Below are 27,874 nucleotides of genomic sequence, written 5' to 3'. Positions count from 1 at the left end.
CCCACGCTCCCTACAAACATAGGGTTTCTCCCTGGTGTGTGTCTTCTGCTGTGTGAGGACACCTGGCTTCTGACTGAAACTTCGCCCACTCTCTCCACAAACGTAGGGCTTCTCCCTTGTGTGTGGCTTCTGTTGTCTGATGAGATAGGACTTCTCACTCAAAGTTTGCCCCCACTCCCCACAAACATGGGCCTTCTCCCGTGTGTGTCTTCTGGAGTCTAATGAGACTGGACCTCACACTGAAGCTCCACCCAGACCACTCACAAACACGGCTCCACACCTGTGTGTTCTCTGGTCTCTAATGAGAACTGACTTCTAACTGAAGCTTCACCCACACTTCCTACAAACATAGGGTTTCTCCCTTGTGTGTGTCCTCTGCTGTGTGAGGACACTTGGCTTCTGACTGAAACTTTGCCCACTCTCTCCACAAAATTAGGGCTTCTCCCCAGTGTGTGGCTTCCCTGATCAGAGGGGAATTCTGACTGAACTTTGCCCACACTCCCCACAAACATGGGGCTGCTCCCCTGGGTGTGTCTTCTGGAGTCTGGTGAGACTGGACCTCAGACTGAAGCTTCACCCCCACTCTCCACAAACAGGCCTTCTCCCCTTACTGTTGCTAGTCTCTAATGAGAACTGACTTCTAACTGAAGCTTCACCCACAGTCCCTGCAAACATAGCGTTTCTTTCACCCCTCCCCTCTGTGTGTACACTGGTGCGTGAGGACACCTGACTTCTGAGACTTGGCCCACACTCTCCACAAACATAGGCCTTCTTCCCAGTGTGTGGCGTCTCTTGTTTGATGAGATGGGACCTCTGACTGAAAGTGGGGGCCTACACTCCCCACAAACATGGGGCTTGTCCCCTGTGTGCTTCTGGATTCTGAGGAGATTGGAACTCACACTGAACCGTCACCCACACCCCACAGCCCTCCGCCCCCCACCCCCAGACAGGGCTTCTCCCCTTTGTGTCCTCTGGCCTCTGAGAACCGATTTCTATCTGAATCTTCACCCAACACCCTACAAACGTAGGGCTCTCCCCCGTGTGTCCTGTGGTCTCTGAGACCTGACTTCTACCTGAAGCTTTGCCTACACTCCCTGCAAACACAGGGTTCTCCCCGGCGGGTGTACTCTGGTCTGTGATGACACCTGACTTCTACCTGAAGCTTCACCCACACTCCCTGCAAACATGGGGTTTCTCCCCGGCGTGTGTCTTCTGCTGTGTGAAGACACCTGCCTTCTGACTGAAATTTTGCACACACTCCCCACAAACATGTGCTTTCAGCCCTGTGTGTGTCTTCTGGAGACTGATGAGATTGGACCTCACACGGAAGCTTCACCCACAACCCCCACAAACAGAGATTCTCCCCTGTGTGTCCTCTTCTCTCTCACAACTGACTTCGAACTGAAGCTTCACACACACTCCCTACAAACGTATGGCTTCTTCCCTATGTGTCCCCTGGTCTCTCAGACGTGACTTCTACCTGAAGCTTCACCCACACTCTCTGCAAACATACGATTTCTCCCTGGTGTGTGTGCTCCTATGTGATGACACCTGACCTCTTACTGAAACTTTGCTAACACTCCCCACAAACATGGCGCTTCTCCCCTGTGTGTGTCTTCGGGAGTCTGAGGAGATTGGACCTCACAAGGAAGCTTCACCCACAACCCCCACAAACAGAGATTCTCCCCTGTGTGTCCTCTTGTCTCTGACAACTGACTTCGAACTGAAGCTTCGCCCACACTCCCTGCAAACACAGGGTTCTTCCCGGTGGGTGTACTCTGGTCTGTGATGACACCTGACTTCTACCTGAAGCTTCACCCACACCCTCTGCAAACATAGGCTTTCAACCCGGGGAGTGTCCTCTGCTGTGTCAAGACACCTGCCTTCTGACTCAAACTTTGCACACACTCCCCACAAACATGGGGCTTCTCCCCTGTCTGTGTCTTCTGGAGTCTGATGCGACTGCAACTCACACGGAAGCTTCACCCACACACCCCAAAAACAGGGCGCTCGCCTGTGTGTCCTCTGGTCTGTGAGAACTGCATTCCAACTGAAGCTTCACCCACACTCCCTGCAAACATAGCCTTTCTCCCCCTCTGTGTGTACTCTGATATGTGAGCACACCTGACTTCTGAGACTTCGCCCACACTCTGCACACACACGGGGCTTCTCCCCTGTGTGTCTTCTTCTTTCTGATGAGACTAGACCTCACACTGAAGCTTCACCCACATCCCTCCACAAACAGGGCTTCTCCCCTGTGTGTCCTCTGGTCTTTAATGAGAACGGACTTCTAACCGAAGCTTCACCCACACTCCTTGCAAACATACGATTTCTCCCCATGTGTGTGCTCCTGTGTGATGACACCTGACTTCTTACTGAAACTTTGCTCACACTCTCCACAAACATGGGGCTTCTCCCCTGTGTGTGTCTTCTGGAGACTGATGAGATTGGACCTCACACGGAAGCTTCAGCCACAACCCCCACAAACAGAGATTCTCCCCTGTGTGTCCTCGTCTCTGAGAACTGACTTCGAACTGAAGCTTCACCCACACTCCCTGCAAACATAGCGTTTCCCCTCTCTGTGTGTACTCTAGTGTGTGAGGACACCTGACTTCTGACTGAGACTTCGCCCACACTCTTCACAAACATAGGGCTTTTCCCCTAAGTCTGTTCTTTGTTATTTGATGAGATGGAACTTCTGACTGAACCTTTGCCCACTCTCTCCACAAACATACGCCTTCTCGCCTGTGTGTGTCTTCTGTTGTCTGATGAGATAGGACTGCTCACTCAAAGTTTGCCCCCACACCCCACAAACATGGGCCTTCTCCCGTGTGTGTCTTCTGGAGTCTAATGAGACTGGACCTCACACTGAAGCTCCACCCAGACCACTCACAAACTGGGCTTTGCCCCTGTGTGTTCTCTGGTCTCTAATGAGAACTGATTTCTAACTGAAGCTTCACCCACACTCCCTACAAACATAGGGTTTCTCCCTGGTGTGTGTCTTCTGCTGTGTGAGGACACCTGGCTTCTGACTGAAACTTCGCCCACTCTCTCCACAAACGTAGGGCTTCTCCCCTGTGTGTGGCTTCTGTTGTCTGATGAGATAGGACTTCTCACTCAAAGTTTGCCCCCACTCCCCACAAACATGGGCCTTCTCCCGTGTGTGTCTTCTGGAGTCTAATGAGACTGGACCTCACACTGAAGCTCCACCCAGACCACTCACAAACAGGGCTCCACACCTGTGTGTTCTCTGGTCTCTAATGAGAACTGACTTCTAACTGAAGCTTCACCCACACTTCCTACAAACATAGGGTTTCTCCCTTGTGTGTGTCCTCTGCTGTGTGAGGACACCTTGGCTTCTGACTGAAACTTTGCCCACTCTCTCCACAAAATTAGGGCTTCTCCCCAGTGTGTGGCTTCCCTGATCAGAGGGGAATTCTGACTGAACTTTGCCCACACTCCCCACAAACATGGGGCTGCTCCCCTGGGTGTGTCTTCTGGAGTCTGGTGAGACTGGACCTCAGACTGAAGCTTCACCCACACTCTCCACAAACAGGCCTTCTCCCCTTACTGTTGCTAGTCTCTAATGAGAACTGACTTCTAACTGAAGCTTCACCCACAGTCCCTGCAAACATAGCGTTTCTTTCACCCCTCCCCTCTGTGTGTACACTGGTGTGTGAGGACACCTGACTTCTGAGACTTGGCCCACACTCTCCACAAACATAGGCCTTCTTCCCAGTGTGTGGCGTCTCTTGTTTGATGAGATGGGACCTCTGACTGAAAGTGGGGGCCTACACTCCCCACAAACATGGGGCTTGTCCCCTGTGTGTCTTCTGGGGTCTGATGAGATTGGAACTCACACTGAACAGTCACCCACACCCCCCCCCCCGGCCCAGACAGTGCTTCTCCCCTGTGTCTCCTCTGGCCTCTGAGAACTGACTTCTACCTGATTCTTCACCCAGACTGCCTACAAACGTAGGGCTTCTCCCCGGTGTGTCCTGTGGTCTCTGAGACCTGACTTCTACCTGAAGCTTCGCCCACACTCCCTGCAAACACACGGTTCTCTCTGCTGGGTGTACTCTGGTCTGTGATGACACCTGACTTCTACCTGAAGCTTCACCCACACTCCCTGCAAACATGGGGTTTCTCCCCGGCGTGTGTCTTCTGCTGTGTGAAGACACCTGCCTTCTGACTGAAATTTTGCACACACTCCCCACAAACATGTGCTTTCAGCCCTGTGTGTGTCTTCTGGAGACTGATGAGATTGGACCTCACACGGAAGCTTCACCCACAACCCCCACAAACAGAGATTCTCCCTTGTGTGTCCTCTTCTCTCTGACAACTGACTTCGAACTGAAGCTTCACCCACACTCCCTACAAACGTACGGCTTCTTCCCTGTGTGTCCCCTGGTCTCTCAGACCTGACTTCTACCTGAAGCTTCACCCACACTCTCTGCAAACATACGATTTCTCCCTGGTGTGTGTGCTCCTATGTGATGACACCTGACCTCTTACTGAAACTTTGCTAACACTCCCCACAAACATGGCGCTTCTCCCCTGTGTGTGTCTTCTGGAGTCTGAGGAGATTGGACCTCACAAGGAAGCTTCACCCACAACCCCCACAAACAGAGATTCTCCCCTGTGTGTCCTCTTGTCTCTGACAACAGACTTCGAACTGAACCTTCGCCCACACTCCCTGCAAACACAGGGTTCTCCCCGGTGGGTGTACTCTGGTCTGTGATGACACCTGACTTCTACCTGAAGCTTCACCCACACCCTCTGCAAACATAGGCTTTCAACCCGGGGAGTGTCCTCTGCTGTGTCAAGACACCTGCCTTCTGACTCAAACTTTGCACACACTCCCCACAAACATGGGGCTTCTCCCCTGTCTGTGTCTTCTGGAGTCTGATGCGACTGCAACTCACACGGAAGCTTCACCCACACACCCCAAAAACAGGGCGCTCGCCTGTGTGTCCTCTGGTCTGTGAGAACTGCATTCCAACTGAAGCTTCACCCACACTCCCTGCAAACATAGCCTTTCTCCCCCTCTGTGTGTACTCTGATATGTGAGCACACCTGACTTCTGAGACTTCGCCCACACTCTGCACACACACGGGGCTTCTCCCCTGTGTGTCTTCTTCTTTCTGATGAGACTAGACCTCACACTGAAGCTTCACCCACATCCCTCCACAAACAGGGCTTCCCCCCTGTGTGTCCTCTGGTCTTTAATGAGAACGGACTTCTAACCGAAGCTTCACCCACACTCCTTGCAAACATACGATTTCTCCCCATGTGTGTGCTCCTGTGTGATGACACCTGACTTCTTACTGAAACTTTGCTCACACTCTCCACAAACATGGGGCTTCTCCCCTGTGTGTGTCTTCTGGAGACTGATGAGATTGGACCTCACACGGAAGCTTCAGCCACAACCCCCACAAACAGAGATTCTCCCCTGTGTGTCCTCGTCTCTGAGAACTGACTTCGAACTGAAGCTTCACCCACACTCCCTGCAAACATAGCGTTTCCCCTCTCTGTGTGTACTCTAGTGTGTGAGGACACCTGACTTCTGACTGAGACTTCGCCCACACTCTTCACAAACATAGGGCTTTTCCCCTAAGTCTGTTCCTTTGTTATTTGATGAGATGGAACTTCTGACTGAACCTTTGCCCACTCTCTCCACAAACATACGCCTTCTCGCCTGTGTGTGTCTTCTGTTGTCTGATGAGATAGGACTTCTCACTCAAAGTTTGCCCCCACTCCCCACAAACATGGGCCTTCTCCCGTGTGTGTCTTCTGGAGTCTAATGAGACTGGACCTCACACTGAAGCTCCACCCAGACCACTCACAAACAGGGCTTTGCCCCTGTGTGTCCTCTGGTCTCTAATGAGAACTGACTTCTAACTGGAGCTTCACCCACACTCCCTACAAACATAGGGTTTCTCCCTGGTGGGTGTCCTCTGCTGTGTGAGGACACCTGGCTTCTGACTGAAACTTCGCCCACTCTCTCCACAAACGTAGGGCTTCTCCCCTGTGTGTGGCTTCTGTTGTCTGATGAGATAGGACTTCTCACTCAAAGTTTGCCCCCACTCCCCACAAACATCGGCCTTCTCCCGTGTGTGTCTTCTGGAGTCTAATGAGACTGGACCTCACACTGAAGCTCCACCCAGACCACTCACAAACAGGGCTTTGCCCCTGTGTGTTCTCTGGTCTCTAATGAGAACTGACTTCTAACTGAAGCTTCACCCACACTCCCTACAAACATAGGGTTTCTCCCTTGTGTGTGTCCTCTGCTGTGTGAGGACACCTGGCTTCTGACTGAAACTTTGCCCACTCTCTCCACAAAATTAGGGCTTCTCCCCAGTGTGTGGCTTCCCTGATCAGAGGGGAATTCTGACTGAACTTTGCCCACACTCCCCACAAACATGGGGCTGCTCCCCTGGGTGTGTCTTCTGGAGTCTGGTGAGACTGGACCTCAGACTGAAGCTTCACCCACACTCTCCACAAACAGGCCTTCTCCCCTTACTGTTGCTAGTCTCTAATGAGAACTGACTTCTAACTGAAGCTTCACCCACAGTCCCTGCAAACATAGGGTTTCTTTCTCCCCTCCCCTCTGTGTGTACACTGGTGTGTGAGGACACCTGACTTCTGAGACTTGGCCCACACTCTCCACAAACATAGGCCTTCTTCCCTGTGTGTGGCGTCTGTTGTTTGATGAGATGGAACTTCTGACTGAAAGTTTGCCTACACTCCCCACAAACATGGGGCTTGTCCCCTGTGTGTCTTCTGGAGTCTGATGAGTTTGGAACTCACACTGAACAGTCACCCACAACCCCCGCCCCGACAGGGCTTCTCCCCTGTGTCTCCTCTGGCCTCTGAGAACTGACTTCTACCTGATTCTTCACCCAAACTGCCTACAAACGTAGGGCTTCTCCCCGGTGTGTCCTGTGGTCTCTGAGACCTGACTTCTGCCTGAAGCTTCGCCCACACTCCCTGCAAACACACGGTTCTCTCTGCTGGGTGTACTCTGGTCTGTGATGACACCTGACTTCTACCTGAAGCTTCACCCACACTCCCTGCAAACATGGGGTTTCTCCCCGGCGTGTGTCTTCTGCTGTGTGAAGACACCTGCCTTCTGACTGAAATTTTGCACACACTCCCCACAAACATGTGCTTTCAGCCCTGTGTGTGTCTTCTGGAGACTGATGAGATTGGACCTCACACGGAAGCTTCACCCACAACCCCCACAAACAGAGATTCTCCCTTGTGTGTCCTCTTCTCTCTGACAACTGACTTCGAACTGAAGCTTCACCCACACTCCCTACAAACGTACGGCTTCTTCCCTGTGTGTCCCCTGGTCTCTCAGACCTGACTTCTACCTGAAGCTTCACCCACACTCTCTGCAAACATACGATTTCTCCCTGGTGTGTGTGCTCCTATGTGATGACACCTGACCTCTTACTGAAACTTTGCTAACACTCCCCACAAACATGGCGCTTCTCCCCTGTGTGTGTCTTCTGGAGTCTGAGGAGATTGGACCTCACAAGGAAGCTTCACCCACAACCCCCACAAACAGAGATTCTCCCCTGTGTGTCCTCTTGTCTCTGACAACTGACTTCGAACTGAAGCTTCGCCCACACTCCCTGCAAACACAGGGTTCTCCCCGGTGGGTGTACTCTGGTCTGTGATGACACCTGACTTCTACCTGAAGCTTCACCCACACCCTCTGCAAACATAGGCTTTCAACCCGGGGAGTGTCCTCTGCTGTGTCAAGACACCTGCCTTCTGACTCAAACTTTGCACACACTCCCCACAAACATGGGGCTTCTCCCCTGTCTGTGTCTTCTGGAGTCTGATGCGACTGCAACTCACACGGAAGCTTCACCCACACACCCCAAAAACAGGGCGCTCGCCTGTGTGTCCTCTGGTCTGTGAGAACTGCATTCCAACTGAAGCTTCACCCACACTCCCTGCAAACATAGCCTTTCTCCCCCTCTGTGTGTACTCTGATATGTGAGCACACCTGACTTCTGAGACTTCGCCCACACTCTGCACACACACGGGGCTTCTCCCCTGTGTGTCTTCTTCTTTCTGATGAGACTAGACCTCACACTGAAGCTTCACCCACATCCCTCCACAAACAGGGCTTCTCCCCTGTGTGTCCTCTGGTCTTTAATGAGAACGGACTTCTAACCGAAGCTTCACCCACACTCCTTGCAAACATACGATTTCTCCCCATGTGTGTGCTCCTGTGTGATGACACCTGACTTCTTACTGAAACTTTGCTCACACTCTCCACAAACATGGGGCTTCTCCCCTGTGTGTGTCTTCTGGAGACTGATGAGATTGGACCTCACACGGAAGCTTCAGCCACAACCCCCACAAACAGAGATTCTCCCCTGTGTGTCCTCGTCTCTGAGAACTGACTTCGAACTGAAGCTTCACCCACACTCCCTGCAAACATAGCGTTTCCCCTCTCTGTGTGTACTCTAGTGTGTGAGGACACCTGACTTCTGACTGAGACTTCGCCCACACTCTTCACAAACATAGGGCTTTTCCCCTAAGTCTGTTCTTTGTTATTTGATGAGATGGAACTTCTGACTGAACCTTTGCCCACTCTCTCCACAAACATACGCCTTCTCGCCTGTGTGTGGCTTCTGTTGTCTGATGAGATAGGACTTCTCAAAGTTTGCCCCCACTCCCCACAAACATGGGCCTTCTCCCGTGTGTGTCTTCTGGAGTCTAATGAGACTGGACCTCACACTGAAGCTCCACCCAGACCACTCACAAACAGGGCTTCGCCCCTGTGTGTCCTCTGGTCTCTAATGAGAACTGACTTCTAACTGCTTCACCCACACTCCCTACAAACATAGGGTTTCTGGTGGTGTCCTTGCTGTGTGAGACACCTGGCTTCTGACTGAAACTTCGCCCAAACATAGGGTTTCTCCCTGGTGTGTGTCTTCTGCTGGTGAGATGGCTTCTGACTGAAACTTTTGCCCACTCTCCCCACAAACATAGGGCTTCTCCCCTGTGTGTGTCTTCTGTTGTCTGATGAGATAGGGACACTCACACTGAAGCTCCACCCAGACCACTCACAAACAGGGCTCCACACCTGTGTGTCTCTGGTCTCTAATGAGAACTGACTTCTAACTGAAGCTTCACCCACACTCCTACAAACATAGGGTTTCTCCCTTGTGTGTGTCCTCTGCTGTGTGAGGACACCTGGCTTCTGACTGAAACTTTGCCCACTCTCTCCACAAAATTAGGGCTTCTCCCCAGTGTGTGGCTTCCCTGATCAGAGGGGAATTCTGACTGAACTTTGCCCACACTCCCCACAAACATGGGGCTGCTCCCCTGGGTGTGTCTTCTGGAGTCTGGTGAGACTGGACCTCAGACTGAAGCTTCACCCACACTCTCCACAAACAGGCCTTCTCCCCTTACTGTTGCTAGTCTCTAATGAGAACTGACTTCTAACTGAAGCTTCACCCACAGTCCCTGCAAACATAGCGTTTCTTTCACCCCTCCCCTCTGTGTGTACACTGGTGTGTGAGGACACCTGACTTCTGAGACTTGGCCCACACTCTCCACAAACATAGGCCTTCTTCCCAGTGTGTGGCGTCTCTTGTTGATGAGATGGGACCTCTGACTGAAAGTGGGGGCCTACACTCCCCACAAACATGGGGCTTGTCCCCTGTGTGTCTTCTGGGGTCTGATGAGATTGGAACTCACACTGAACAGTCACCCACACCCCCCCGCCCAGACAGTGCTTCTCCCCTGTGTCTCCTCTGGCCTCTGAGAACTGACTTCTACCTGATTCTTCACCCAGACTGCCTACAAACGTAGGGCTTCTCCCCGGTGTGTCCTGTGGTCTCTGAGACCTGACTTCTACCTGAAGCTTCGCCCACACTCCCTGCAAACACACGGTTCTCTCTGCTGGGTGTACTCTGGTCTGTGATGACACCTGACTTCTACCTGAAGCTTCACCCACACTCCCTGCAAACATGGGGTTTCTCCCCGGCGTGTGTCTTCTGCTGTGTGAAGACACCTGCCTTCTGACTGAAATTTTGCACACACTCCCCACAAACATGTGCTTTCAGCCCTGTGTGTGTCTTCTGGAGACTGATGAGATTGGACCTCACACGGAAGCTTCACCCACAACCCCCACAAACAGAGATTCTCCCTTGTGTGTCCTCTTCTCTCTGACAACTGACTTCGAACTGAAGCTTCACCCACACTCCCTACAAACGTACGGCTTCTTCCCTGTGTGTCCCCTGGTCTCTCAGACCTGACTTCTACCTGAAGCTTCACCCACACTCTCTGCAAACATACGATTTCTCCCTGGTGTGTGTGCTCCTATGTGATGACACCTGACCTCTTACTGAAACTTTGCTAACACTCCCCACAAACATGGCGCTTCTCCCCTGTGTGTGTCTTCTGGAGTCTGAGGAGATTGGACCTCACAAGGAAGCTTCACCCACAACCCCCACAAACAGAGATTCTCCCCTGTGTGTCCTCTTGTCTCTGACAACTGACTTCGAACTGAAGCTTCGCCCACACTCCCTGCAAACACAGGGTTCTCCCCGGTGGGTGTACTCTGGTCTGTGATGACACCTGACTTCTACCTGAAGCTTCACCCACACCCTCTGCAAACATAGGCTTTCAACCCGGGGAGTGTCCTCTGCTGTGTCAAGACACCTGCCTTCTGACTCAAACTTTGCACACACTCCCCACAAACATGGGGCTTCTCCCCTGTCTGTGTCTTCTGGAGTCTGATGCGACTGCAACTCACACGGAAGCTTCCCCCACACACCCCAAAAACAGGGCGCTCGCCTGTGTGTCCTCTGGTCTGTGAGAACTGCATTCCAACTGAAGCTTCACCCACACTCCCTGCAAACATAGCCTTTCTCCCCCTCTGTGTGTACTCTGATATGTGAGCACACCTGACTTCTGAGACTTCGCCCACACTCTGCACACACACGGGGCTTCTCCCCTGTGTGTCTTCTTCTTTCTGATGAGACTAGACCTCACACTGAAGCTTCACCCACATCCCTCCACAAACAGGGCTTCTCCCCTGTGTGTCCTCTGGTCTTTAATGAGAACGGACTTCTAACCGAAGCTTCACCCACACTCCTTGCAAACATACGATTTCTCCCCATGTGTGTGCTCCTCTGTGATGACACCTGACTTCTTACTGAAACTTTGCTCACACTTCCCACAAACATGGGGCTTCTCCCCTGTGTGTGTCTTCTGGAGACTGATGAGATTGGACCTCACACGGAAGCTTCAGCCACAACCCCCACAAACAGAGATTCTCCCCTGTGTGTCCTCGTCTCTGAGAACTGACTTCGAACTGAAGCTTCACCCACACTCCCTGCAAACATAGCGTTTCCCCTCTCTGTGTGTACTCTAGTGTGTGAGGACACCTGACTTCTGACTGAGACTTCGCCCACACTCTTCACAAACATAGGGCTTTTCCCCTAAGTCTGTTCTTTGTTATTTGATGAGATGGAACTTCTGACTGAACCTTTGCCCACTCTCTCCACAAACATACGCCTTCTCGCCTGTGTGTGTCTTCTGTTGTCTGATGAGATAGGACTTCTCACTCAAAGTTTGCCCCCACTCCCCACAAACATGGGCCTTCTCCCGTGTGTGTCTTCTGGAGTCTAATGAGACTGGACCTCACACTGAAGCTCCACCCAGACCACTCACAAACAGGGCTTTGCCCCTGTGTGTCCTCTGGTCTCTAATGAGAACTGACTTCTAACTGAAGCTTCACCCACACTCCCTACAAACATAGGGTTTCTCCCTGGTGTGTGTCCTCTGCTGTGTGAGGACACCTGGCTTCTGACTGAAACTTCGCCCACTCTCTCCACAAACGTAGGGCTTCTCCCCTGTGTGTGGCTTCTGTTGTCTGATGAGATAGGACTTCTCACTCAAAGTTTGCCCCCACTCCCCACAAACATGGGCCTTCTCCCGTGTGTGTCTTCTGGAGTCTAATGAGACTGGACCTCACACTGAAGCTCCACCCAGACCACTCACAAACTGGGCTTTGCCCCTGTGTGTTCTCTGGTCTCTAATGAGAACTGACTTCTAACTGAAGCTTCACCCACACTCCCTACAAACATAGGGTTTCTCCCTGGTGGGTGTCCTCTGCTGTGTGAGGACACCTGGCTTCTGACTGAAACTTCGCCCACTCTCTCCACAAACGTAGGGCTTCTCCCCTGTGTGTGGCTTCTGTTGTCTGATGAGATAGGACTGCTCACTCAAAGTTTGCCCCCACTCCCCACAAACATGGGCCTTCTCCCGTGTGTGTCTTCTGGAGTCTAATGAGACTGGACCTCACACTGAAGCTCCACCCAGACCACTCACAAACACGGCTCCACACCTGTGTGTTCTCTGGTCTCTAATGAGAACTGACTTCTAACTGAAGCTTCACCCACACTTCCTACAAACATAGGGTTTCTCCCTTGTGTGTGTCCTCTGCTGTGTGAGGACACCTGGCTTCTGACTGAAACTTTGCCCACTCTCTCCACAAAATTAGGGCTTCTCCCCAGTGTGTGGCTTCCCTGATCAGAGGGGAATTCTGACTGAACTTTGCCCACACTCCCCACAAACATGGGGCTGCTCCCCTGGGTGTGTCTTCTGGAGTCTGGTGAGACTGGACCTCAGACTGAAGCTTCACCCACACTCTCCACAAACAGGCCTTCTCCCCTTACTGTTGCTAGTCTCTAATGAGAACTGACTTCTAACTGAAGCTTCACCCACAGTCCCTGCAAACATAGCGTTTCTTTCACCCCTCCCCTCTGTGTGTACACTGGTGTGTGAGGACACCTGACTTCTGAGACTTGGCCCACACTCTCCACAAACATAGGCCTTCTTCCCAGTGTGTGGCGTCTGTTGTTTGATGAGATGGAACCTCTGACTGAAAGTGGGGGCCTACACTCCCCACAAACATGGGGCTTGTCCCCTGTGTGTCTTCTGGGGTCTGATGAGATTGGAACTCACACTGAACAGTCCCCCACACCCCCCCCCCCCGGCCCAGACAGTGCTTCTCCCCTGTGTCTCCTCTGGCCTCTGAGAACTGACTTCTACCTGATTCTTCACCCAGACTGCCTACAAACGTAGGGCTTCTCCCCGGTGTGTCCTGTGGTCTCTGAGACCTGACTTCTACCTGAAGCTTCGCCCACACTCCCTGCAAACACACGGTTCTCTCTGCTGGGTGTACTCTGGTCTGTGATGACACCTGACTTCTACCTGAAGCTTCACCCACACTCCCTGCAAACATGGGGTTTCTCCCCGGCGTGTGTCTTCTGCTGTGTGAAGACACCTGCCTTCTGACTGAAATTTTGCACACACTCCCCACAAACATGTGCTTTCAGCCCTGTGTGTGTCTTCTGGAGACTGATGAGATTGGACCTCACACGGAAGCTTCACCCACAACCCCCACAAACAGAGATTCTCCCTTGTGTGTCCTCTTCTCTCTGACAACCTGACTTCGAACTGAAGCTTCACCCACACTCCCTACAAACGTACGGCTTCTTCCCTGTGTGTCCCCTGGTCTCTCAGACCTGACTTCTACCTGAAGCTTCACCCACACTCTCTGCAAACATACGATTTCTCCCTGGTGTGTGTGCTCCTATGTGATGACACCTGACCTCTTACTGAAACTTTGCTAACACTCCCCACAAACATGGCGCTTCTCCCCTGTGTGTGTCTTCGGGAGTCTGAGGAGATTGGACCTCACAAGGAAGCTTCACCCACAACCCCCACAAACAGAGATTCTCCCCTGTGTGTCCTCTTGTCTCTGACAACTGACTTCGAACTGAAGCTTCGCCCACACTCCCTGCAAACACAGGGTTCTCCCCGGTGGGTGTACTCTGGTCTGTGATGACACCTGACTTCTACCTGAAGCTTCACCCACACCCTCTGCAAACATAGGCTTTCAACCCGGGGAGTGTCCTCTGCTGTGTCAAGACACCTGCCTTCTGACCCAAACTTTGCACACACTCCCCACAAACATGGGGCTTCTCCCCTGTCTGTGTCTTCTGGAGTCTGATGCGACTGCAACTCACACGGAAGCTTCACCCACACACCCCAAAAACAGGGCGCTCGCCTGTGTGTCCTCTGGTCTGTGAGAACTGCATTCCACCTGAAGCTTCACCCACACTCCCTGCAAACATAGCCTTTCTCCCCCTCTGTGTGTACTCTGATATGTGAGCACACCTGACTTCTGAGACTTCGCCCACACTCTGCACACACACGGGGCTTCTCCCCTGTGTGTCTTCTTCTTTCTGATGAGACTAGACCTCACACTGAAGCTTCACCCACATCCCTCCACAAACCGGGCTTCTCCCCTGTGTGTCCTCTGGTCTTTAATGAGAACGGACTTCTAACCGAAGCTTCACCCACACTCCTTGCAAACATACGATTGCTCCCCATGTGTGTGCTCCTGTGTGATGACACCTGACTTCTTACTGAAACTTTGCTCACACTCTCCACAAACATGGGGCTTCTCCCCTGTGTGTGTCTTCTGGAGACTGATGAGATTGGACCTCACACGGAAGCTTCAGCCACAACCCCCACAAACAGAGATTCTCCCCTGTGTGTCCCCGTCTCTGAGAACTGACTTCGAACTGAAGCTTCACCCACACTCCCTGCAAACATAGCGTTTCCCCTCTCTGTGTGTACTCTAGTGTGTGAGGACACCTGACTTCTGACTGAGACTTCGCCCACACTCTTCACAAACATAGGGCTTTTCCCTAAGTCTCTCCTTTGTTATTTGATGAGATGGAACTTCTGACTGAACCTTTGCCCACTCTCTCCACAAACATACGCCTTCTCGCCTGTGTGTGTCTTCTGTTGTCTGATGAGATAGGACTTCTCACTCAAAGTTTTGCCCCCCACTCCCAAAACCATGGCCTTCTCCCGTGTTGTGTCTTCGGAGTGCTAATGAGGACTGACCTCACACTGAGTCCACCCGACCACTCACAAACTGGCGCCCCTGGTGTTCTCTGGTCTCTATGAAACTGATTTCACTGAAGCTTTCACCCACACCCCTACAAACAATTAGGGTTTCTCCTCGTGTTGTGTCTTCTGCTGGTGTGAGGACACCTGGCTTCTGACTAAACTTCGCCTACTCTCCCACAAACGTAGGCTTCTCCCCTTGTGTGTCTTCTGTTGTCTGATGAGATAGGACTGCTCACTCAAAGTTTGCCCCCACTCCCCACAAACATGGGCCTTCTCCCGTGTGTGTCTTCTGGAGTCTAATGAGACTGGACCTCACACTGAAGCTCCACCCAGACCACTCACAAACACGGCTCCACACCTGTGTGTTCTCTGGTCTCTAATGAGAACTGACTTCTAACTGAAGCTTCACCCACACTCCCTACAAACATAGGGTTTCTCCCTGGTGTGTGTCTTCTGCTGTGTGAGGACACCTGGCTTCTGACTGAAACTTCGCCCACTCTCTCCACAAACGTAGGGCTTCTCCCCTGTGTGTGGCTTCTGTTGTCTGATGAGATAGGACTGCTCAAAGTTTGCCCCCACTCCCCACAAACATGGGCCTTCTCCCGTGTGTGTCTTCTGGAGCCTAATGAGACTGGACCTCACACTGAAGCTCCACCCAGACCACTCACAAACACGGCTCCACACCTGTGTGTTCTCTGGTCTCTAATGAGAACTGACTTCTAACTGAAGCTTCACCCACACTTCCTACAAACATAGGGTTTCTCCCTGGTGTGTGTCCTCTGCTGTGTGAGGACACCTGGCTTCTGACTGAAACTTTGCCCACTCTCTCCACAAAATTAGGGCTTCTCCCCAGTGTGTGGCTTCCCTGATCAGAGGGGAATTCTGACTGAACTTTGCCCACACTCCCCACAAACATGGGGCTGCTCCCCTGGGTGTGTCCTCTGGAGTCTGGTGAGACTGGACCTCAGACTGAAGCTTCACCCACACTCTCCACAAACAGGCCTTCTCCCCTTACTGTTGCTAGTCTCTAATGAGAACTGACTTCTAACTGAAGCTTCACCCACAGTCCCTGCAAACATAGCGTTTCTTTCACCCCTCCCCTCTGTGTGTACACTGGTGTGTGAGGACACCTGACTTCTGAGACTTGGCCCACACTCTCCACAAACATAGGCCTTCTTCCCAGTGTGTGGCGTCTCTTGTTTGATGAGATGGGACCTCTGACTGAAAGTGGGGGCCTACACTCCCCACAAACATGGGGCTTGTCCCCTGTGTGTCTTCTGGGGTCTGATGAGATTGGAACCCACACTGAACAGTCACCCACACCCCCCCCCCCGGCCCAGACAGTGCTTCTCCCCTGTGTCTCCTCTGGCCTCTGAGAACTGACTTCTACCTGATTCTTCACCCAGACTGCCTACAAACGTAGGGCTTCTCCCCGGTGTGTCCTGTGGTCTCTGAGACCTGACTTCTACCTGAAGCTTCGCCCACACTCCCTGCAAACACACGGTTCTCTCTGCTGGGTGTACTCTGGTCTGTGATGACACCTGACTTCTACCTGAAGCTTCACCCACACTCCCTGCAAACATGGGGTTTCTCCCCGGCGTGTGTCTTCTGCTGTGTGAAGACACCTGCCTTCTGACTGAAATTTTGCACACGCTCCCCACAAACATGTGCTTTCAGCCCTGTGTGTGTCTTCTGGAGACTGATGAGATTGGACCTCACACGGAAGCTTCACCCACAACCCCCACAAACAGAGATTCTCCCTTGTGTGTCCTCTTCTCTCTGACAACTGACTTCGAACTGAAGCTTCACCCACACTCCCTACAAACGTACGGCTTCTTCCCTGTGTGTCCCCTGGTCTCTCAGACCTGCCTTCTACCTGAAGCTTCACCCACACTCTCTGCAAACATACGATTTCTCCCTGGTGTGTGTGCTCCTATGTGATGACACCTGACCTCTTACTGAAACTTTGCTAACACTCCCCACAAACATGGCGCTTCTCCCCTGTGTGTGTCTTCGGGAGTCTGAGGAGATTGGACCTCACAAGGAAGCTTCACCCACAACCCCCACAAACAGAGATTCTCCCCTGTGTGTCCTCTTGTCTCTGACAACTGACTTCGAACTGAAGCTTCGCCCACACTCCCTGCAAACACAGGGTTCTCCCCGGTGGGTGTACTCTGGTCTGTGATGACACCTGACTTCTACCTGAAGCTCCACCCACACCCTCTGCAAACATAGGCTTTCAACCCGGGGAGTGTCCTCTGCTGTGTCAAGACACCTGCCTTCTGACTCAAACTTTGCACACACTCCCCACAAACATGGGGCTTCTCCCCTGTCTGTGTCTTCTGGAGTCTGATGCGACTGCAACTCACACGGAAGCTTCACCCACACACCCCAAAACCAGGGCGCTCGCCTGTGTGTCCTCTGGTCTGTGAGAACTGCATTCCAACTGAAGCTTCACCCACACTCCCTGCAAACATAGCCTTTCTCCCCCTCTGTGTGTACTCTGATATGTGAGCACACCTGACTTCTGAGACTTCGCCCACACTCTGCACACACACGGGGCTTCTCCCCTGTGTGTCTTCTTCTTTCTGATGTGACTAGACCTCACACTGAAGCTTCACCCACATCCCTCCACAAACAGGGCTTCTCCCCTGTGTGTCCTCTGGTCTTTAATGAGAACGGACTTCTAACCGAAGCTTCACCCACACTCCTTGCAAACATACGATTTCTCCCCATGTGTGTGCTCCTGTGTGATGACACCTGACTTCTTACTGAAACTTTGCTCACACTCTCCACAAACATGGGGCTTCTCCCCTGTGTGTGTCTTCTGGAGACTGATGAGATTGGACCTCACACGGAAGCTTCAGCCACAAGCCCCACAAACAGAGATTCTCCCCTGTGTGTCCTCGTCTCTGAGAACTGACTTCGAACTGAAGCTTCACCCACACTCCCTGCAAACATAGCGTTTCCCCTCTCTGTGTGTACTCTAGTGTGTGAGGACACCTGACTTCTGACTGAGACTTCGCCCACACTCTTCACAAACACAGGGCTTTTCCCCTAAGTCTGTTCTTTGTTATTTGATGAGATGGAACTTCTGACTGAACCTTTGCCCACTCTCTCCACAAACATACGCCTTCTCGCCTGTGTGTGTCTTCTGTTGTCTGATGAGATAGGACTTCTCACTCAAAGTTTGCCCCCACTCCCCACAAACATGGGCCTTCTCCCGTGTGTGTCTTCTGGAGTCTAATGAGACTGGACCTCACACTGAAGCTCCACCCAGACCACTCAAAAACTGGGCTTTGCCCCTGTGTGTTCTCTGGTCTCTAATGAGAACTGACTTCTAACTGAAGCTTCACCCACACTCCCTACAAACATAGGGTTTCTCCCTGGTGTGTGTCTTCTGCTGTGTGAGGACACCTGGCTTCTGACTGAAACTTCGCCTACTCTCTCCACAAACGTAGGGCTTCTCCCCTGTGTGTGGCTTCTGTTGTCTGATGAGATAGGACTTCTCACTCAAAGTTTGCCCCCACTCCCCACAAACATGGGCCTTCTCCCGTGTGTGTCTTCTGGAGTCTAATGAGACTGGACCTCACACTGAAGCTCCACCCAGAACACTCACAAACAGGGCTCCACACCTGTGTGGTCTCTGGTCTCTAATGAGAACTGACTTCTAACTGAAGCTTCACCCACACTTCCTACAAACATAGGGTTTCTCCCTTGTGTGTGTCCTCTGCTGTGTGAGGACACCTGGCTTCTGACTGAAACTTTGCCCACTCTCTCCACAAAATTAGGGCTTCTCCCCAGTGTGTGGCTTCCCTGATCAGAGGGGAATTCTGACTGAACTTTGCCCACACTCCCCACAAACATGGGGGGGAATTCTGACTGAACTTTGCCCACACTCCCCACAAACATAGGGCTGCTCCCCTGGGTGTGTCTTCTGGAGTCTGATGAGGCTGGACCTCAGACTGAAGCTTCACCCACACTCTCCACAAACAGGCCTTCTCCCCTTACTGTTGCTAGTCTCTAATGAGAACTGACTTCTAACTGAAGCTTCACCCACAGTCCCTGCAAACATAGCGTTTCTTTCACCCCTCCCCTCTGTGTGTACACTGGTGTGTGAGGACACCTGACTTCTGAGACTTGGCCCACACTCTCCACAAACATAGGCCTTCTTCCCAGTGTGTGGCGTCTGTTGTTGATGAGATGGAACCTCTGACTGAAAGTGGGGGCCTACACTCCCCACAAACATAGGGCTTCTCCCCTGTGTGTCTTCTGGGGTCTGATGAGATTGGAACTCACACTGAACAGTCACCCACACCCCCCGCCCAGACAGTGCTTCTCCCCTGTGTCTCCTCTGGCCTCTGAGAACTGACTTCTACCTGATTCTTCACCCAGACTGCCTACAAACGTAGGGCTTCTCCCCGGTGTGTCCTGTGGTCTCTGAGACCTGACTTCTACCTGAAGCTTCGCCCACACTCCCTGCAAACACCCGGTTCTCTCTGCTGGGTGTACTCTGGTCTGTGATGACACCTGACTTCTACCTGAAGCTTCACCCACACTCCCTGCAAACATGGGGTTTCTCCCCGGCGTGTGTCTTCTGCTGTGTGAAGACACCTGCCTTCTGACTGAAATTTTGCTCACACTCCCCACAAACATGTGCTTTCAGCCCTGTGTGTGTCTTCTGGAGACTGATGAGATTGGACCTCACAAGGAAGCTTCAGCCACAACCTCCACAAACAGAGATTCTCCCGTGTGTGTCCTCGTCTCTGAGAACTGACTTCGAACTGAAGCTTCACCCACACTCCCTGCAAACATAGCGTTTCCCCTCTCTGTGTGTACTCTAGTGTGTGAGGACACCTGACTTCTGACTGAGACTTCGCCCACTCTCTTCACAAACATAGGGCTTTTCCCCTAAGTTTGTTCTTTGTTATTTGATGAGATGGAACTTCTGACTGAACCTTTGCCCACTCTCTCCACAAACATACGCCTTCTCGCCTGTGTGTGTCTTCTGTTGTCTGATGAGATAGGACTTCTCACTCAAAGTTTGCCTTCTCCCGTGTGTGTCTTCTGGAGTCTAATGAGACTGGACCTCACACAGCATGGCAGGGTTCCCTGTCCTTCACCAACTCCCAGAGGTTGCTCAAACTCATGTCCATCAAGTCAAACTCATGTCCATCGAGTCCAGGGATGAGTTAGGAAGTCCAGATACTGTAGGAACTGCATGCATTGTTTATGGGTAAAAAATTCAATTGGATCTTGGTCCTTCCCTAGTAGTCCAGTGGAAGGAACGGGCCTTGGAGGAGAAAACAGGGCCAAAGTACCTGGGACCAGGGGAGGTGGACCATGGTGAGGCAAAGAATTTGTCAAGTCCAGAGCCTGAGTTCTTTCTTTTCCTCATTGGAGTCAGGCCCTCTGACCCTGCAGGGCAGGATGATGTGCTTGTGTAAAGAGGATGGACACATCAGTGGATCCTGGCAGTTTGGCTTCAATGGACAAATGTGCCTCCGCTTTGATTCAGAGAATGGACACTGGACAGAAGTTCATTCTGGGGGGAGACAGATGAAAGAGAAGTGGGAGAATGACACAGATGTGACCAACTTCTTGAAGAGGGTCTCCATGGGAGACTGTCGGGACTGGCTTCAGGATTTTATGGTGCCCTGGGAGAAAACGTTGAAGACCTCAGGTAAGTGAGATGAGTATAAGGAAGTGTCAGTCCACGCAAGGTGATATGGACCCAGTCTCTGTGTGTGTCTGTGTATCTCTGTGTGTACGTGTGTCTGTGTGTGTGTGTGTTTTGGCAAAGTGACCCATCTAAAGTGAGCTGTTGCTGAAACATGGATGGACCTAGAGAGTGTCTTACTGAGTGATCTAAGTCAGAAAGAGAAGGAGAAATATCTTGACATGCCTTATATGTGGAAACTAAAAAGAAATACTACCAAAAAAACTTACAAAACAGAAAGTCGCTCACAGACTTAGAAAACACGCTTATGGTTCCCCGGGGGAGGGGATTGTTAGGGGCTTTGGGAAGGTCATGTACACACTGCTATATGTAAATGGATAACCAACAAGCTCCCACTGTATAGCACATCGAACTCTGCTTAATGTTATGTGCCAGCCTGGATGGGAGAGGGGCTTAGGGGAGAAGGGGTACATGTATATCTATGGCTGAATCCCTTCGCGGTTCACCTGAAACTATCATAATGTTGTTGATGGCTACACCCCAATACACAATGTTTTTGGTGCTAATAAAAGAAAAGAATGTAAAAAAAGAAATAAAGTGAGTTGTCCTGGGAGAACAATGACCCGGGGATGCTCTGTCATCCTCCTTCCTCTTCCACCTCCTGACGTCTCTTCCTCACATTACAGGCCTTTGGATGATTGAACATGGATTTTTCCTGATGCCAAACCTGTAGACATCTTTTTGATTTCTGGGATTTATTTCTCACTGTACACTCTTTCCTGAATCTTCTTCTCAATATCACCAATCCTCCTTCTGGAAATCTGTCAACACCACCTCTGCTGTCAGCTCCTGAGGACTCCATCCTCATGTCACTGTCTCTATGTCCCAGCAGGACTGACTGACTATGTTGGAAACCTCGCTCCCCCATCAGCTGTCAGAGCCCCTGAGGACGGGGCTCCTCCATTCCCCCATCTCGCCTGGGGATCTATCACTGGGGCCTCCATGTGATGGGTGTAAACTGTCTGCACAGTAGGGGTACCTGGGTCAGGGGGGCGAGGAGGCATCTGCTGAGTTTGGGCTCTGGACAAGGGCATCACTCTTACTCTCCTTGCAGCATCACCGACCACAGTCCCACCTACAGTGCAGCCCAGGAGGTGCCAGGGCCTGGGATTAATCTGTGATGCAGGAAGGAAGTGTTGTAGAAAGGGGGACCCCTTCCAGGGCCCGAAACTGGGCTCTTGTCTAACAATCAGTAAAGGATTGTCCGAGGAGACACATGTGCTGACAGAGCAAGAGATTTTTTTGGGAAGGGCACTTGGGTGGAGAGCAGGAGGGTAAGGGAAGCCAGGAGAACTGCTCTGCCACGTGGCTCACAGTCTCGGGTTTTGTGGTGATGGGATTAGTTTCCAGGTGGTCTTTGGCCAATCATTCTAATTCAGAGTCTTTCCTGCTGGCGCATGCATCGCTCAGCCAAGATGGATGCTAGCGAGAGGGATTCTGGGTAGTGGACGGACACACGGTGTCTCCTTTTGACCTTTCCCGAGCTCTTCTGGTTGGTGGTGGCTTATTAGTTCCGTATTCCTTATCAGGATCTCCTGCCAAAAAACAACTCATGCAAATGGTTACTATGGTGCCTGGCCAGGGTGGGCGGTTTCAATCAATGTGCTTCCCCTAACAGAAGGAGGAGGTGACAAGAAGCTGCTGGGCCTGGGATGGGGGTGGGAGTGAAGGACAGAGGAGCCCCTTAGTGAGGACGGGGCTGGAGGGGGGACTGGGGAGGGGCAGCTGCAGGAATGTGACAGGATTTCCTCAGTGTCATGGACCAAGGCCTCTTTCTTTTCTGCAGGAGACAGTGTTTCCAGAATGCCCCTTACAGGGGCTCTGCTGGCTACGACTCAGCCTTTTTGGCCGCCTTTGTTTTCCTTCTGTTTACTTTATAGCCGAGAAGTCAGAGCCAGGAGTTCTGAGCCTGCCTTCCTGTTATGATGACGCAGTAGCTGCGTTGTCTCATGTGTCCTGGTAAGTCTGGTGAACAGACTCCTCAGTCTCCTTTTTTCCACCAATCTATTCTGCCTCTTTCTCTTGGTGCTAAGTGATGGAATCCCTGCAATGAAATGTTCAGCTACTTGAACAAGAGACCTCCACACATAGGACACTTTCTGTCTTCTTCTAGTTTGTGAAGAATCAGACTCTCCTCCGTGTGGCAATCTCGTTGTTGAAAATGATGATAATGCGAGAAAAATATCTTCTTCTATTACAGGACTCAGGGATTCTTTCTGTGTTCAGAGAAACAACTTCAGAATATTTTCAACAGAAAGGAAATATTATGTGAGTGTCTCTTTTAGTCATTTTATTTCCTAATACTAATACTTATGTCAGTATCTTGCTATTGCAAAAAACATAAATTCTTCAGCTTTCTTTTCCTTCAAGGAGGGAACTCGGGACATTTCACCTTTTTCCCACCTATTGGGATTAAATAGATTTGATGATTCTGCTACATTTATTGTGGAAGCAGTGAATAAAAAGAACACTCTTAAAGTAAACTGTAGCCTAGCTGTCAAGTTGGCAGCGTGCCAAGAAGCTGTAAGATATAGTTCGGGCCAAGGCAGAAAAGGAAAGACAACCTCAACAGAAGTAGGTTACCTTTATTCAGGCAAGGAGGGGCGACAGTCGGCCAAAGACCAGGCTGAGCGCCAAGAGGGATAAGGGAGGCTCCATGTTTATAGGGAGGTTTGTGGAAGCGATAAGGGAAACGTTAATCAGGCGGGATATTTTGAGTATTCTTTAGTTGAGATTGCATTTGTAGTTGGGCAGGGGGTGATAAGTTTTCTGGGTAGGTGTAGGGGGTGGAAGATTTCTGGGCAGGGGGTGATAAGTCCCAGATAGATGCAACCAGCCTGGAGCATAAGGGGGAAACTAAAGTTCTGTTTTGTTTTCTCCGAAGTTAGATGATTCAGCAAGGGCCTTTGAGACTGTTGTTTTCTTTTCTAGGGCCAAAAGACTCCTTCAAAAGCTATTTTAGTTACTATCAGGCCTCTCTGGAGCCTTGGCTCCAACACAACTCTTGTACACACGCCTTCCATTGTAGACCACGTGTGGTCGCCTGCGGCCAGTCGGATTAACACTGGGGTGCATTGGGTGAGAGTGGATCTTGATCACTGAAGACAAAGTCCGCCAGGTTAGGATGGAGAAGGAAGTAGGGAGAAAAATGCAGGATGACTGAGCAGAAGATGGAAAAAGAAGCAAAAGAGGCAGCTGGGAGGCAGAGGTGGGGTCGGGGGAGGCTTTGTCGGAAGGAGGGGAGAAGCCAACATGACCCTGAGCATTTTGTTCACAAAAGTTAGGGGATCTTTGAGGGTGGGGTATTTAAAGTGAATTTTGCTTTTTAATGTCACCGCTGTTTTTCTGTGGTGGTTGTTGCTGTTTTTAATGAGGAATTACATTTGAATACTTGCAAGATACTTCCTCGGTATAATTGTCCTTTGCATTGTTTTTCAACAGGGCTTCCTCAGTCTCTGACTGAAGACTTTGGGCGGTGGGTGGAGACAGAGGCGCAGACACACTCCAGGCTACGATTTGCCCCTTACTCTTCTAAAACTGCTGGGAGGAATGTCTCTAGCTCACACCGCAGGCCGTCTTTTGCTGATACTGCAGCTGATAGAACCCAGGAAGACTCTGGGCAGTGAGTGTCCTGGGATCTGCGGCTCTGGCAGGGGGAGTGGAGCAGGGGAGGAGGGGAAAGGAAGGGGCTCCACCCTGGTGGGGGCCTGTCTTCCAGCTCTGAGGATGGTCAGGTGTGGTTTAGCTGGACGGGCTGCCCAGGAGGTGACACCCAGTGTGCAGGGACTCCAGCCCAAGACAGGGTGCCTGGGCCTGTGCTCCTGGAGCAGCTTGCCCTCTCCTGCCAACCCCACCTCCTTCTGCAGTAAAAACCTTCCTGATGATTAGGGCCCATCCTGAATGTAGCCTGTGTTCTGTGGTCTTTTTTTCCCCACTCGTGTTGAAAGTCCTGTTTGTTCAGATGGATTTTTAAGCCACTAGAAGGCAGACATTGTCTTCTGTTTTTGCTGCCTCAGAAGTTGGTACATGACGGTAAAAATATGTCACATAAATCTTCCTGCTAACAGTATTAGACCCAAAGGATCCACAGTGGCATCCAAGAGATTAAAGCTCAGACAGTTGAAGGTGAGGCAGGACTGAGGATGCAGCAGAGGAGGGGGTCTGGGATAGAGACCCCTCCCTCTGCAACCAGGCCCTGGAGGGGAATCTGCCAGACACAACTGTGGTTTTCTCTCACAGATGCCCACTCTCTGTGCCTCGACCTCACTGTCAAATCTCAGTCCAGACCTGGCCAGCCCTGGTGTCAAATTCAGGGCGCTGTGGACACAAAGCCTTTCCTCCAGTATGACAGTGACAGCAATAAGGTCAGACCTTTGGGTTTCCTGGGGGAGGAGGTAAACAACACAAAAGCGTGGACTGAATTGAGCCAAACGGTGGGAGAAGCAGGAAGAGAGCTCAGGATGGTCCTGCCTGTCATCAAACTGGACAAAAAGGAGATGAGGGGTAAGTATGGGAGGGGTGGGGAGCTGGAGACAGCAAGAGAGGGGTAGGGGCGGAGTGCATGCAGGGAGGTCCTTCCCGTGAAAAGACTGAACACGGTCCAGCCTTAGAGACCTGGTGGACCTGATGGGTAAGAAGGGAGGTCATGGTCAGAAGATCACGGGCCCCTAGATGTGCAGACACACATGAGTAACTGGGGAGGATGGACTGTGGAGAGTCCAGAAAGATTCACTGTGTGTGGGGGGCGTATGTCCTCCCTCCCTGCAGGTCAGGCTGTGTTGTCAGCGTGAAGCCGAGCAATGCTCTGGTGCATCCTTGCTCTTCAGCCTCAATGGACAGACTGCCCTCCTCCTTGACACCATGAGCATAACCTGGACAGTCCTCGATCCTGGAGCCACAGCCCTCAAGGAGGAGTGGGAGAACAACCAGGAACTGGCAGAGTACTTCAGGAAGATCTCAACGGGGACTGCAGTTATTGGCTTAGGGAATTCCTGGAACACTGGGAGAACATGCTGCTCCCATAGCCCACAGGTAACTGAGTGGGGTGTGGGAGAGGTGGTAGCTTTCTTCAAAGCTCTAATGCCTTCATGTGTGGATATGAGCACATATGTTTGTGCAACTGAAAATATGATGGATGGATGGAGTGACTGGTCTCTTGGTGGACTTCCTGTCTGGAGAGTCAGTGATGGGCATAACATAGAACTTGCCAGCATCCTCCTTTCCCAGCCCACCTCCCTCAGCACAGGAGCCCCCTTCCTCATTAACCAATGACCCAGACCCCCGGCACTCTGGATGGTCCCCAAGTCTATATACGCATTATGTTTCCAGGCCTTCTCTCCCCTCTGTTGTACTGATCCTTTAACCAACTCTAATGTCACTTAATGAAGCCCTTATCCCTTCCCAGACAGAATTAAGTATCCCCAATTGTGTCCTCCTCAAACAGGACTCCTCACAGTAAACATGTCCACCTGAAAGATAATCAGATAGATATTTGCTGTCTCAGTGACTCAGACGGTAAAGAATCTGCCTACAAGTCAGGAGACCCGGATTTGATCCCTGAGTTGGGAAGATCCCCTGGAGTAGGAAATGGCAACCCACTCCAGTTTTCTTGCCTGGAGAATCCCATGGACAGAGGAGCCTGGTGGGCTACAGTCCTTGAGCTTGCAAAGAGTCGGACATGACTGAGTGACTAACACAACTCAGGAGAAATATTAGCTTCACGAACAGAGCACAAGCCCATTCATCTTTTCACACCCGGACCTGAAGAGTGGCTTCTCATGAGTCAGTAACTAAATGGGGAACGTGTGCTGTCTAAGGACAGCAGGTGCTGAGGAAGGTGTATCCTTAGATTTGACAAGGCTTTTGCTTTTTCATTTTAGAACCACTAATAATGGCCCCAGATATCAGCCAGTCTGCATCCATCCTATTGATCATCACCCAGTTCTAATTGCTTCATCATCATGAATCTTATGAAGAAATCAGGGACCACAGCAGGTGAGAAGCTGGCTGGCCTCTGGCTCCTAGGCAGGTTTGTTCTGGTTAGGACTTGGGAGAGGTGAGCCTCGGGTCTCACCAAGGCCCTGTCCACTTTACCCATCTTTACCTAGATGATGTTCTGCCTTGGTCTTGGGCCCCCACACTTCCCTGTAGGGTTGGGAGCACTCTGTTGTTGGGGTAGAAGAGGCTGGTGTGGGCAGCAGGACAGTGCAGTGGGAGTGGGGATGAAGACAAGTGTCTTCTCCTTTGAGGGCCCCGGGTACAAGATGTAGACATGGTGAGGTGGGGTGTTGTCCTGAGATCTTACTCAGGCTTTCCCAGCCCTTTGATGAAAAAAACCTTTTCTTATCTGATGATAGCATTATCTAGCTCAACATTTTCCCCAGTGTTCTAACAGCTATTCCATCATCCGGATGTTTCTCCCTGGACTATGGGAAGGTACTATGTTAAACCAACCATGGGTGGCAAAAGCTGACCCTTGGTGACAGTCTGGCTGTTGATCTAATACACGACCTTCTGCTCAGAGTGGGTTTAACAAGACGCTAGAGAAGCTCATGCTTAAGAATTCCTTCACTGTCCATGACTGTTGATGGGCCCTTAAGATGTATTGCTTGGTCATTCTGAGGATTTGTGAAAGTCAAATATTTGCTCACAATCAGTTAAGACTTCCAGTTCTATTCTTTCCATCAGACTTCCCTTCACGTAGGGTGGAATTGGGGCAGGGGGCGGGGTTTGGCATTTTTAAAATTCTATTAAGAACATAATGCATTAGGGATATACTTATGTGATTTAATGAGACATAATTTATGTGTTCACACTCACTTTCATGTATAGTTAAGTTACCGCATGCTTTTATGGGCTGAATGTGTTCTTCTTAATTCATGTGATAAAATCCTCACCTCCAGGAAGCCTGGTTGAAACCACTCAGTCGGTGGTGTCTGGTTACAGTCTGTGTTGTGATACAATCGGAAGTATATGTTTGGTCGGATCCCGACTCCTGGAGCAGACTTTCTAAAATCCACATTGTGGTGTCATATTTGGTGTTCTGAGTATAGAAAAGTAGCTTTTCTTTAGAGACCTAGCAGACTAATACATATGCAGAAACCACAGTCAAGTGCTAACTGCCTAGATGTCATGACACAAAAGTATGAGTTGCGGCTCCCAGGCTCCAGA

General features: G+C 51.2%; 1 long non-coding RNA gene across 1 annotated transcript; it reads right to left on the bottom strand.

The window, feature by feature from the left end:
• Positions 1–16,330: 16,330 nt before the first annotated feature.
• LOC122435177 lies at positions 16,331–17,356 on the bottom strand. The gene is made up of 3 exons (XR_006267610.1): positions 17,240–17,356; positions 16,517–16,589; positions 16,331–16,354 (listed from the first exon to the last, which is right to left on the bottom strand). It is a non-coding gene; the product is annotated as an uncharacterized LOC122435177 (long non-coding RNA).
• Positions 17,357–27,874: the final 10,518 nt, after the last annotated feature.

The sequence above is a fragment of the Cervus canadensis genome, chromosome X, assembly GCF_019320065.1.
Source record: "Cervus canadensis isolate Bull #8, Minnesota chromosome X, ASM1932006v1, whole genome shotgun sequence".
In the NCBI taxonomy this organism is placed as follows: Eukaryota; Metazoa; Chordata; class Mammalia; order Artiodactyla; family Cervidae; genus Cervus; species Cervus canadensis.
Note: the sequence above shows the minus strand (reverse complement) of the source record. Positions and strands in the feature narration are given on the sequence as shown.